The sequence below is a fragment of the Apium graveolens genome, chromosome 6, assembly GCF_009905375.1.
Source record: "Apium graveolens cultivar Ventura chromosome 6, ASM990537v1, whole genome shotgun sequence".
Taxonomy (NCBI): Eukaryota; Viridiplantae; Streptophyta; class Magnoliopsida; order Apiales; family Apiaceae; genus Apium; species Apium graveolens.
This window is the reverse complement of record NC_133652.1, coordinates 295,029,585-295,041,906: the sequence shown is the minus strand read 5'-3', so window position 1 is coordinate 295,041,906 and position 12,322 is coordinate 295,029,585.

The window sequence follows — 12,322 nt, the reverse complement described above, 5'->3', positions numbered from 1 at the left end:
TGTTTATACTCGTATATATAAGTTAAGCGTTAGATCGAATTGGGGTAATTATTAAACATTTCGGGAACGTCGAGTGGGAATCTAATTAGGGTTTCATTTCGGATTGTAGATTCGGATCGCGAAGGCATTCAGGGTAGGAAAGGGAAAGGTATTCTAGGTGGCATTAGCTCAAATCCTGTAAAACATGAAAGTGAATCCAGGCAGGTAACTCTGTCTACTCGTATAATTTGATTATAGAGAGGATATTGATGATGCCATGATTAACTAAAGGCTTTTTATTGCAATTGTGATATACTTGTTATTGATTTTGAGATAACCTGTTATTGTTCCTTGTGAACCTGTTATTGATTCTTGAGAAGCTCTGTTATTGTCCCTTGTGATAACCTGATATTAATTCTTGAACTCGGATGTTGATACTTGTGTTATATCTATCATTGATCCTTTGAAACACCCTGATATTGTTCTTGTAGCGACTTGATATATTTATTATTCAAACCCTTATAGTAACCCTGTCGATTTGTATCTTGATTACCTATTGAATCCTTTGGATACCCTGAATTCTCGTAAACCCTATTTAGAACCTTTATGAACTCCCTTGCGTAATGTTTCGAGTAACCCAAATCCTTCATTTCTTTGTTTACCTTAACCTGTATTGATCCTTAAAACTGTTTTGGTTCCCTAACTTGTAGACCTTGTTTATCATTTGATTCAACCATAGTATTGATTACTTTTGATTCATTCAATTCCTTTGAATTCTTGAAATTGAACTTAAGAATGAGTTTCGACTTGAAAGAGTTCGAATGATTTCATATTCTTGGTAATGATAAAATGAACTTAGTAAAACCTTTCTTTTCCAACACAAGGTATTCCAAATGAATTCCTGATGAATTGGATTGAGACGTAAGAGTCTAGTGGGGCTAGTCCAGTCATATAAGAGACTAGGGGGGCTAGTCCAGTTTAAGGCTGAAATTATGCCATAGGTACCTTAATGACCGGATGGAGGTCGGTATGAGCTAATCACCCGTATTATTATTTATAAAAGTTAAAGTAGTCCAATCAAGGGTTCCCTATCACTTTATAAAAAGATATTGAATAAATTTCCTTAGCAATTGCTTATTTATAAATGAAATGATTTAAAATGATTTGAGAAGAGTTGATTGTGTTATTATTTAGCATACAGCTTTGAGAACCCTGATTCTTATTCTGATATTGTTATCAATCATATAATTGATTCCTAGAGTTGAATAGATTCTTGCTTTCCACTTGAAAGATCCTTGAGATCCTATTAATAATTTGTGATGAACGTCGGCTTTTACCCTATCTTGAGCCTTGATTCCTGAAAGCCTAAATCTTTCTTCATAACCCATTCATAGCACAAAGACAGAAATCTGCCACCTAGAGATTTAAAATAGAATGCCTTAAAAGTGATTTGGATATTTGTTATTACTGCATCATAGAACTGTCATATAGTTACTTGCTGTGCTTTTTATGCTCATATATTTTGCTTTGTTCTAACCATGGCAGTTAAGCGAGAAGATGGCCAGACTTAGGCGCACTACTCGTAAGAGCGTACTTGGTGCCCCCTACCATTTCGTAGGCTTCCAGATGCCAGAGCAGGTAGTACAGGTTGTGTGAGCAAGCGCTTAGTTGGAAAGTTTGTAAAGATACAATGGGTTATTTGTCGGTTCCAACTCAGAATTGATTGTGTAAATTAAATATTATTTTGGGTTGTAATAATAATATGTTGGTTGATAGTTTTATCTTGTCTCATACTTAATGCTGTTTAGATCCTGTTAGTAGTTAATCGGGGTTTATGTTATTTTATTGTTAGTTTAATGGTGTGTGGGTCCTCATTTCCTAATCCCGAGATTTACGGTGTTCACAAGTTTGGTATCAGAGCTACAGGATCTAGTCCATGAGACAAGTTAGGATAAAAAGGTATTTTGGGTATATATCTATATCGCGAGGGTGTTCGACTCATATAGAGTTAAGTTAGACTATTAGGTATAGTCTAAGAGGAGTGAATAGTTAAAGTGACAACTAGAGTTAGGGTGTGACTCAGTTGGAAGTCTTATTTAACCCTAACGCTGTTTCTTGGTTGCTATTTTTATTTTCTCTCAGAACCCCAGTAGTGGTAGTGCTTCCGACTCAGAGGTTAGTTTGACTAGTACTCCAGTGGACTCTATTCCACCCTCTTCAAAGGAGCCTGCATATGTTAGTTCAGATCAGGAGGAGGATCCATCTGAAAGTAGTGAGATTCCTATGCAGATATCACCCTTGAGGCCAGAGTTAGAGACCCCAACCCCTGAACCAGAGTCTGAGATGCCTAAGATTATGCCTGTTAGTGTTGGTGGCAAGTTAGTCCTGGGTCGAAACTTTGTTTACTCCCGCATTCTTGAGTTGGGAGCTATGGTGGATAGGCTAGCTCGAGAGTCTAGGAAGAGGACTTCAGTTATGGAGGATGAGTAGAAAGTTCACATTGAGATGGTGGAGCCCGCATTTGTTGTTACTTTTCAGCGCCAGTAGGCTTTGGGATACTTGGTCAGATGCTGGGATCCCTTTTTCATTTGTTATGATGTATTATATTTCAGAACTTGGTGTCGTAGTGGTTGTTAGAAGTTAGAGGTAGATAGGGGGATATTTTCCAGTTTTTCCTCTGTTTAACCCTGCTATATTATTGTACCCTATTTCAGAAGTTTATGTAATCAGACCTTTTATCCATGTACCTTTGGCTTGTTGAATCAATCATAAACCTTGTTTCCTATTGTGCATCCTGGAAATCTTTATAAACTGTTTTGCATACCATGTTTCAATATAACCGTGTTTAAAATTTCACAAATCATACCCTGTACCATGTGAAAACACACAACTGATAAGAGAAATTATATAGTAATAGGATTGCATGTGCAAAATTGGGTAAAGCTTAAAAACCCGTTAAAGTTATTTTATAGTAAAATGTTGTTGTTGTATATCAATGCCATGATATCATATTGCTAAATAATTTCTCACCAAATCACCAAGAAGAAGAAACTCAAACCCAAGACCAAGAACTAAACCAAGATACCACTATGATGAACCGACTTGTTCAGCTTTTGCAACAACCAGTAGCCCTAAAGTTGGAAACTTCAAACATTTTCAGTCTGTCCATCCCCCAGAGTTCTTAGGTTTTCCCGACCCGATAAAAGTTCAGTCATGGTTAAGAGAAATGGAGAAAGCATTTGAATTAACAGAATTTAAGGATGAAAAGAAAGCACAGTATCCGAGTTATTACCTTAAGGATGAGGCAAGTTTCTGGTGGAAATCTTCAAAGTCTTTACTTGGACGAAAGGACTTATCGTGGGAAAAGTTTACTGAGATGTTTCTGGAGAAGTACTTGCCCAGTTATATGCAAGACCAATTAGAGATGAAGTTTTTGGATCTTAGACAAGAAGATACATCGGTGGCAAAATATGAAGTAAAATTTTCGGAGTTATCTAGGTTTGTACCTGAGTATGTGAATACGGAGGCGAAGAAGGCCAAAAGGTTCCAACAGGGACTTAGACCATGGATACGGAGTCAAGTGGCACTGTTGGAGATCAAGAACTATGCATCCTTGGTGTAGAAGGCAATGATAGTGGAAGGGGAGCGAGAAGCTGCAAAAAGAGAGAATGAAGGTAGGAAAAGAAAATTTGAGAACCCAGAACAGGAATAAGGAAGTTCGAAATTTAGAGGGAAGTTTTGCAAGAATGGTGGAGGTCATAATCAAAAGTTTCAGAAGTTTAAACCCGGGAATGGAGCTCAAAAGAATCATTTCCAAAAGTCAGGACATCTGGGAAAGGATAGTAGACCTCAGATTCAAGAGTGTAAAGTTTTTGGGAAGAGACACCCAGGAAGATGTAACAAGCTGGATGTGACCTGTTTTGGGTGTAATTAGAAAGGGCATTATTCGTCGGAGTGCCCAAGTGGAGCAAGGAAGCCAAAATTAACCTATTTTAAGTGTGGAAAGGTGGGCCATATGGCTGGAAGCTGCAAGGAGCCTGTTCAAAAGGCAAATGTTCTTAGGATTGTTGGACCACCGCTTCTCCCAGCACCAACAGCTCAACCCAGAGCAAGAACCTTCAACATGACAATGAAAGATGCTGTGCAAGATATAGATGTGATGGCAGGTATGCTCGTTATAAACTCAGTAGAAGTTAAAGTATGAATGGATTCTGGATGAACTAGATCATTTATTGCAGAAAGTATTCTTCATAGACTAAAATGTGATGAGTACCCTCTTGAACCCAATTTGAGTATAGAAGTAGCAAATTAAGAGAGAGTTACTGCTAATAGGATTTGTCCTAATTGTGATTTGATTATAGAAGGTCGGCACTTTTCTGCTAACTTAATTCCTTTTAAGTTAGGAGAATTCGACGTTATATTAGGAATGGATTGGTTGTCAAACCACGAGGCACAAATTGAGTGTAAAAGTAAGAAGGTGAAGTTAAAGACCAAGGATGGTGTCGAAGTGGTATTCAAGGAAAAAAGATAAGAGAAGAAATTTCTAACGGCTTTTTAGACGGGGAGATTGTTACGTCAAGGATGCGAGACTTATTTGGCTCATGTCAAAGATATAGAGAAAGAATCTGTAAGGATTTATGATATTCCAGTAGTAAGAGATTTTCTCGATGTGTTTCCAGATGAAATACCTGGACTACCTCCAGAGTGAGAGATCAAGTTTACGATTGATTTGGATCCTGGAATGGAACCTGAATCAAAAGCACCCTATCGAATGGCGCCAGTTGCGATGAAGGAAATTAGCAACGCAATTGCAAGAATTGTTGGACAAAGGAGTAATACGCCCAAGTGTATCCCCGTGGGGTGCACTAGTGTTATTTGTGAAGAAAAAATACGGAAGCATGAGGTTGTGCATTGACTATCGCGAATTAAATAAGTTGACGATCAAGAATAAGTACCCTATACCGTGAATCGATGACTTGTTTGATCAGTTAAAAGGAGCTACTTGTTTTTTCTAGATTGATTTAAGATCTGGGTATCATCAGTTGAAGATTAAATCGGAAGATATACCGTAGACGATGTTTTGAACGAGATATGGACACTATGAGTTTTTGGTAATGGCATTTGGTTTGGCGAATGTGCCAGCCGCATTTATGGATGTTATGAATAGAGTGTTCAAGCAGTATTTGGATAAGTTCGTTATAGTATTTATCAATGATATTTTTATATACTCCAAGATGGAGGAAGACCATATGGAGCATTTGAGAAATTCTTTAGAGTTTTTAAGAAAAGAGACTTTATATGCCAAGTTTTCAAAGTGCGAGTTTTGGTTGAAGGATGTTCAATTTCTTGGACATGTAGTAAATAGTGAAGGAATTAAAGTAGATCCAGCCAAGATAGAAGCTTTGAGGAATTGGAAAAGGACCAAGACTCCTACGGAGGTCAGAAGTTTTCTGGGATTAGTAGGATACTATAGAAGATTTGTGCAAGATTTCTCTAAGATTGTTGTTCCATTAACTAAGTTGACAAGGAAGAATGAGATGTTTGTGTGGATAGATAAATGCGAAGAAAGTTTTCAAGAGTTGAAGAAGAGATTGGTAATCATCCCAGTCTTAGTGTTACCGGATGAAAAAGGAGAGTTTGTGATCTTTAGCGATGCTTCATATAAAGGGTTAGAATGTGTGTTAATGCAACACGGGAAAGTAATAGCATATACGTCAAGGCAACTAACGTTGCATGAATATAAGTATCCCATGCATGATTTGGAATTGGTAGCGATTGTGATTGCTCTTAAAATTTGGAGGCTATGGAGAAAAGTTTGAGATCTATACGAATCATAAAAGTTTAAAGTATATTTTTTACTCAGAAGGAGTTGAATATGAGAAAAAGAAAGTGGTTAGAATTGATCAAAGATTACGACTTTACGATAAGTTTGTTAGATATATTTGAGATGTCATGTCTAATATAATTTGTGTTTAGTTTTCAGAACTTAAGAACAGGACAAATCAAGACTTACTGAAATCAGGACTTACTGGAAGTCAGAACTTAAGGTTATATCAGAACTTAAGTACGGGAAGACTTTCAGTTAAGGAATGAAGCTGATTTACAGGAGAAGATCGAAACTAAAACAAAAGAAGATATGCATGGAAAGAATTAGAGGACCAGAAGACTTGTAGAAGATATCTGATTGATATATTTTAGGAGACTGAATTGTATTCCATATCAATTAGAATATATCTTGTAATTGTGTACTATATAAGCACAGACTTAGGGTTTACACTATAAGTGTTATCATTATCGAGAAGATTATACATTGTAACCTAGCAGCTCTTAGTGATATTTATTCATCACTGAGAGAGAACAACAGTTCATATTGTAATAGAGTTTATTGAATATACTTGATCTTTGTTACATACTTGTGTTAAATCGATTTGATTGTATAAACACTGTATTCAACCCCCTTCTACAGTGTTGTGTGACCTAACAATTGGTATCAGAGCTTTTCTGTTAACACACATACAGTAAAAATCCAAACAATCATGTCTGTAGAAGCACAAACTCCAACCAAGCCCACCAAAACTCAAAAAACTCAAAACACTCAAACCTATAGTCGATATGAGACTATTAGGGTTCCCATACTGAGACCTTCTGAGTATCCCATATGGAAAGTGAAGATGGCTATGTTTCTAGAAGCTACAGATCCAGAATACCTTGTGTTAGATATATTTGAGATGTCATGTCTAATATGATTTATGTTTAGTTTTCAAATTTTAACAAACAGGACATATCAGGACTTACTGAAATCAGGACTTACTGGAAGTCAGAACTTAATATCAGAACTTAAGGTCATATCAGAACTTAAGGTCATATCAGAACTTAAGTGCAGGAAGACTTTCATATAAGGAAGGAAGCTGATTTCTAGTAGAAGATCGAGACTAAAACAAAAGAATATATGTATGGAAAGACTTAGAAGACGGGATGACTTGTAGAAGATATCTGATTGATATATTTTAGGAGACAGAATTGTATTCCATATCAATTAGAAGTTATCTTGTAATTGTGTACTATATAAACACGGAGTTAGGGTTTACACTAGATGTGTTATCATTATCGAGAAGATTATACATTGTAACCTAACAACTCTTAGTGATATTTGTTCATCACTGAGAGAGAACAACAGTTCTTATTGTAACAGAGTTTATTCAATATACTTGATCTTTGTTACATACTTGTGTTAAATCGATTTGATTGTATAAACACTGTATTCAAACCCCTTCTACAGTGTTGTGTGACCTAACAATTGGTATCAGAGGTTATATGTTAACACAAATACACTAAAGATCCAAACAATCATGTCTGAAGAAGCACAAACTCCAACCAAGCCCACCAAAACTGAAGAAACTCAAAAGACTCAAACCCACAGTCGATATGAGACTATTAGGGTTCCCATACTTAGACCTTCTGAGTATCCTATATGGAAAGTGAAGATGGATATGTTTCTGGAAGCTACAGATCCAGGATACCTTGACAGAATTAATGAAGGACCACATAAGCCTACCAAGCTCTCTATTGTAGTTGATGATCAACCAGCAAAGACCATACCAAAGGAGAAAGGTGAGTACACAGCTGAAGACATCTCATCTATTGCCAAAGATGCAAGGGTAAGGCATTTACTGCATAGTGCCATTGATAATGTCATGTCTATTATAAAGAAGAAATATGCTATGGGTATAGTGGATGAGTTCACAAGGTACATTTGGGTGTATTTCTTACACAAGAATAATAAAACTGCATTTGCTCTAACTGATCATGTCAGACATCTGGATAAGTCAAAGATTCTTTTAAAATTTTAAGAAGTGATAATGGCACTGAGTTCAAGAATTCAATCATGGAAGAGTTCTGCAAAGAGCATGGAATCAAACAGGAATTTTCTACACCTGGAACTTCATAGCAAAATGGAGTTATAGAAAGAAAGAACAGGACTCTTATTGAAGCTGCACGAACTATGCTTGATGAAGCAAAGCTACCAACCTACTTTTGGGTTGAAGTTGTGCACACTGCTTGTTTTACACAGAATGCTACACTCATAAACAAACATGGAAAAACACCATATGAGATGGTGAAGAAAAAGAAGCCAAATCTGAAACACTTTCATGTATTTGGATGTAAGTATTTTGTTCTTAAGACTCATCTTGAACATCTGCCAAAATTTGATCTAAAAGCTGATAAAGGAATTTTTGTTGGATATCCACTTTCCACAAAAGCCTTCAGAGTCTACAATTTAAGAACAATGGTTGTCATGGAATCTATCAATGTATCTTTTGATGATAAGAAGATGACTGGACTTGAAGATTTCAATGATCATGATCAACTGAGATTTGAAAATGAAGATTTAAATTCTGATTCTGTAAATTCTGATATCTTAAACTCTGATCATGTAAGTTCTGACGGGTTAAGTTCTGATGTCATTGAAAGTGTGGTAACAACTCCAAAGGAAAATGCACATGTCCAGGGGGAGCAAGCTGAAGATCCTACCACAACTCAAGACTCTCAAGAAGCATCAGAATCCGTCACTGGCTCTTCAAGTTTTGATTAATCAAGTTCTGATGAGCCAAATTCTGATAATTCTGGAAACTCTGATTCTTCAAATCCTGAAGGATCTAACTCAAATTCTGAAGTCTCAGAGAGCATAAATACAGGGGGAGTATCAGAAAATGTTGATGGAGATAGCATGGATCATGGGGGAAGATCCATATGCAAGGAAGCGGACTAAATCACATACACCTGACTTAATAATTGGAGATCCTGAAGCAGGTGTCAGAACTAGAACTACAACATCAAATGAATGTCTCTATCATTCTTTTCTATCTCAGACTGAACCAAAAAAAGTGGAAGAAGCTCTTCAAGATGCTGATTGGGTGCAAGCAATGCAGGAAGAGTTAAATGAATTTGAAAGAAATAAATTCTGGACCCTAGTGCCAAGACCAAAGAACAGATCCATTGTTAGCACAATATGGGTATTCAGAAACAAAACTGATAGTGATGGCATAATTACAAGGAACAAAGAAAGGCTGGTTGCTAAGGGTTACTCTCAACAAAAGGGTATTGATTATGATGAAACATTTACACCAGCTGCTAGATTGGAAGCCATAAGAATTTTTTTGGCTTATGCTGCTCACAAAAAGTTTAAAGTCTTTCAAATGGATGTGAAAAGTGCTTTTCTCAATAGAGAATTAGAAGAAGAGTTGTATGTTGAACAACCTCCAGGCTTTGCAGATTCAAAATTTCCAAATCGTATCTACAGGATTGTCAAAGCACTTTATGGCCTTAAGCAAGCTCCAAGAGCATGGTATGAGACTTTAGCTCAATTCCTTCTGGAAAGTGGATTTCACAGAGGTACAATTGATAAAACACTGTTCTACCTCAACCATGGAAAGGACTTACTTTTGGTATAGATATATGTTGATGATATCATATTTGGTTCTACAAATACCAAACTCTGTGAAAGGTTAGCAAAGCTAATGCAGTCCAGATATCAAATGAGTATGATGGGATAACTTAGTTATTTTCTGGGATTTCAAGTCAAGCGAAATGAAGAAGGTACTTTTATCTGTCAATCCAAGTACACCAGAAATTTACTGAAGAAATTTGGAATGCAAGACTGTTCAACTGCATCCACTCCCATGGCCACTGCAACCAAGTTAGATAAAGATACTGGTTTATCAATAGATATTACTAACTATAGAGATATGATTGGCTCATTACTCTATTTAACTGCTATAGACCTTATATCATGTATGCTACCTGTCTTTGTGCAAGATTTCAGGCTGATCAAAGAGAACCTCATTTAATAGTTGTGAAAAGAATTTTTAAGTACCTCAAGGGTATAGCTGATCTAGGATTTTGGTATCCTACAGAATCAGATTTTAAGCTAATAGGTTACTTAGATGCGGATTTTGCAGGATGCAAAATAGACAGGAAAAGCACAAGTGGTAGCTGCCAATTTCTTGGAGGCAGATTGGTTTCTTGGTTTAGCAAGAAACCGAAGTCAATTTCCACATCAACTGCAGAAGCAGAATATATTTCTACAGGAAGCTATTGTGCACAGATTCTTTGGATGAAGAATCAGTTACTGGATTATGGGTTAGAATTTTCTAAAATACCTATTTACTGTGATAATCAATGTGTTATTGCTATGACAAGTAATCAAGTTCAACACTCAATGACAAAGCACATCAGCATTATGTACCATTTCGTAAGGGAACATGTGATGGAAGGTACAGTGGAATTACATTTTATTCCAACAGACCAACTACTAGCAGATATCTTCACAAAACCACTATGTGAAACTACTTTTACAAGACTGGTAAATGAACTTGGAATGGTTTCAGGTTCTTTCTCTAAATCTGCTTAGTTTTTTGTTCTTATACATCAGACTTTATGATCAGTATTTACAGATTGTCTTATCTTCATGTAATTTGTACTTAAATTGAAATACATTAAATGCTGATTGTTATCTGATATGGATCTATATACTCTAATAGTGATTTGAATGTTCTGTTACTATTCAATCCAAAGAGGATTATTATGCTAGCTGCTGACCTAGTAGTCTTTAACATACTAGAAATCACATGTTTGAATTAGTAGTTTATATGGAAATTCATTAACACAAGCAAATTATGATTTTGAGCTTAATCAAATTTACTTTGTGTATCTTATTACTAAGTCACAAACTAGATTTTTGCTTCTTATCTGTCAAATTCTGATGTTAGTAAATCTTAAGAATAAACTAAATGCTGATAAGCCTCACTTATCTAAAGAAAAGAAAAGAAAAGAAAATTAAAGTCCGGTACTCCTTTGAGATCTAGAGTAAATGTGTGGAAGGGAAGACCCAAGTGCATTGCTGGTATTACGTAATATGCATTAGAAAAGCAAATAAATCTTTCTTGGTGACTTTTCACATTCTCTGATTACTGGAGAAATACTCTGATAATAACATAAATTATGATAGGAGTTGTGACTCATTTACACTGAGAAGCCACTGTGAAAAAGAATTCTAAAAGATGCATAAAATGAGCACAAACAGTTGAGGTGGACTTATGCACAAATTTATTCTATATTAGACTTCATTATTAATGACAGATTTTAAGCACTTTTCTTAGTTATGCCTTATTTCTAAGATGTACTGAAGTTTATCAGACTTTAATCTTTATCTGATATTTTGCTAATGCAAACACTCTAACTCCATATGAATGATGAAAATTACTATGGTGATTAAGTTGTTTTTGAGAAACAGTTAAGTGTCATTTACATAAATTCTGAGGACAAGTTCTGATGGAAGTTCTAATGATTAAACTCTGAAGAAACAAGTCAGTATTTATATGAAGAATCACAGAAAAAGACATTCACTTTTTGAGTACAAAAGCTATGTTATGATGACTGTTAAAATCTGATAATAGTCTAGTTCTAATAATAAATTCTGATGGAAACTCTGATGCTTACGTGGCATTATTTTTTTTACTTGACTTATTTGTGACAAATACTGTAACGGTCATATTTAATCAGAATATAATTAGGTGAGATAAAAACAGTCATAATCATTTGGGTTAGTGGTAAACATGTTTGTCTTGAAAAACTGCATGTGCACCGTAATTGTTACTTATTTCTTGTGCCTATTAACTCCTGCTTTTAACTATTGACTATTCATATATTGCCTAAATCATTACACATCGGTCTAGGGAGACGCTCATTAAGTTAACTCTACACCTAATCATTAATCAGTCTTTTAGTCCCTTGATATTCCATTGGCTATTTAACCGACATTTCATCTCAGACATATCATGTTCTATTCTCACACAAAATCATTCTCTCTCTTTTAATTCTCACTATTTTCCTCCTTCATAAAAATGGTTCTTGTAAACATGTTTATGAACTATGAAAACTTCAACATTGAGTTCAGTTGTTGTGACTGGGTCCACAAGAGGTTCGGACAAATCTCTTGTTCTTTGAGATGGACTATCAACTCCATCTTGATCGCTTATAAGAAGAATGGAGAGAGGCTCTTCTTCAGCAAGAACGGATCATCCGTCTTGCAGTGCTAGTTGTCAGCAGCAGGAAGAACTAATTAATAGCTTTCCTTCTTAGACCAAGGCTGTTAATGTTCACCATCTTAGACTAGGATTATCTTGTAATCTTTTGCATGTTCTACAAATTTCATAAAATGTACTCTTTTGATATTTTAATGAAATTTCTTTTGATTGCAAGATTTAGTCTTTGTTTATCTCACATTATGTGCATGTGAATGTTCTCATTAAAGCCTGTTAATTTTTAATTCATCTACTTGAAC